Raw genomic sequence first — 2,489 nt, forward strand, 5'->3', positions numbered from 1 at the left:
ACCAACTGGAGAGGTCCCAGCTCCAGTCAGTTTGGATGCTATGTCCTATGTCAATGTCCCAGAAGACACTAATGGTCTGCAACTTCAGTCTGGCCACCCGGAGAGTGGAGTTGCTGCAGACTGTGTACAGGCAGGGGGTACTGGGTTGATTAGAGTCCCTGTACAGCATCTGATTGGAACTGGAGAAGTGAATAGTGCACTGGAAGTGTGCTCCTCTTCAATCTGCATCCCCACTCAGCCCACAGTGCTCAGTTATTCAAAATTCATATCATCAAGATTAACTCTGTTCTTTTGTTACATAGAATGTGTGGAGTTGACGCTGCTGACAATCCAAGGTCTCCTTCATTACTAAGATAGAAATATACTTATATTACGTTTCAGAAGATAAACCTAACCACAGGAACAGCAACTTCGATGAAAATGTCAGTACGTAGTAGCCCACAGGGCAGCTATCAGATGCCATAGGATTATACATTCTCTTGATATGTTCTGGCTTATGTGCTCTGATATTATCAGTGCAATAATGAACGCATGAGACTGCTATTTTAATATTAGTTTCCCTACTTATTTACGAACTATGAAAATTAGAAATCCCACATTCACAAGTCATTTCTGGAACATTCCCTTATCTGACCAATTACATTAAACCTGGAAACTAAACATGCAAAGTCCACATATTGGCACTTTTGGTTTCAAGCAAAGCAACTTAGGAAACTGATAAAGAATAAAACACTAAAGCACTAACAAGAAATAAGAGACTTTAACTAATGCCTAATAGTATCTGAGGTTACTGCAGCAAGACATATCCATGTTTTTGTAGGAGCTAGCCACGGGAGAAGGGAGTCTTTCTTTCCAACCTAGGGTGCTATGGTTTGAGTGCTTGCATCGCTTCAAAACCCAGGTTCGAGTTTAACACTCCAAACAGTATTTAGGAGGGAACTCCGGCATTAAGACTGCTCATGGCTCCGTCAGTGCCCTTGCAATGGACAAGAGAGCGCAGTCACCCTTTGTGCCACTGGAGCAGTGTTGCTCTGCCTGGTGAGGGGGCTGCAAGAGATATCTGGAAGCAGGGAATGTTTACCATACACCCAATCTACTAGCACCCTCATCTTGGTTTCCAGGTTCTAAAGAGTTAAGAGCCACTCTGTCTGCTAAGGCCCTGTGGATGACCTTGTGCATCATGGTTTTGAATTTTTTTTTATTATTAACCTTCTAAAGACATTCTGTATCTTCTGTTCTCCACATTGTTGTCCCTCATCTCTGCCACGCATTTCTGTCCCTTGAAGGGGTTGTCTTGGTGTCCCAGACTCACTACCATGCATTCAGGAGAGGACCTGTCTCACTACCAGAACTGGAAAAGACCGTCTTCCTACTACTGACTTCATGACTTTCATTAGTTCTGGCAACTTTTTGGCTGTTGTAACCCTGTGCATTGTTGAGCATCCATTCCCTGTATATCTAGAACTTTAAAAAATGAAAACAGACTTTCTCCTTCAACTTCAGACCATGAATTTCCACTTTCTCTGATCCACCTGGGTATGTTTTCTGATCTCAGTTCCAAGTCATATTTGTGTTCCACCTAACACCAGATTAGTTTGAATTTTCTAACTTTGCCCTCTAGAAGGTAACTTTGTTAAACATGCCTGGTATTTTTTAAAAAATAACTTCTTGCTCACACCCTACCTTTTAAATAAATATAGGCTTATGACATTTTCACCATCTATTTCAATTCTCCAGCCAATATTTCCATAACTGCAGTCCAAGGAAGGAAGTTAAAAAACATTTAAGGCACTTTAAAGCAAAAGGTGACTTCTGTGTCTCTGGCCCAGAGCTGATTCCGCAATATTTAACTCTTTGCTGCTGCTAGCACTTACTCATGAGGTTAACAGTGCTCTTTCTGCACACAAGTTCATTCTTTCTACTTCTGTATGGGATTCCTCTACAAAGTTTGCTCGTGTGATTGACAAGTCAGTATGAGAATTTAAACATCTGTAATTATATCACTTAATAAATTTTCATTACGCATTTTGGGGAGAAAGTAAAGGTCGAGCTATATATATTTCAAGCGAGCCTTGAATTCATGATCTTTTTCAAATCTCATTAAATATGGTTGCTTTTTCATTAATTCAATTACAGATTATTGAAAATAGTCTTAAAACTTGTTATGGCTGTTGGAATAGAAAATAATGTAGCCATAATACATCTCCATTGTTGGAATCAGTACACTTATTTCAATATATTCTTTTAAAGTCTAGTTTACAACTGTGTTTACATCACTAATTTCCTTTTTAAGATGGTTTCTCTGTGGAGAGGATACAGTCTGACAGGTAAAGGCTGATATTCACCGATGGGCCAGGGAGCTCTGAACACTTATCATTTTCAAAAGAGCAAAGTCATTAGCCCCTTCACTTGATTACTATTTATACTAAACTCTAATTTAAAATGCTAATTTTATCATGCTTCTATATAATACATATATGGGCTATATA

The sequence above is a fragment of the Microtus ochrogaster genome, linkage group LG4 (genome assembly GCF_000317375.1).
Source record: "Microtus ochrogaster isolate Prairie Vole_2 linkage group LG4, MicOch1.0, whole genome shotgun sequence".
Lineage (NCBI taxonomy): Eukaryota > Metazoa > Chordata > Mammalia > Rodentia > Cricetidae > Microtus > Microtus ochrogaster.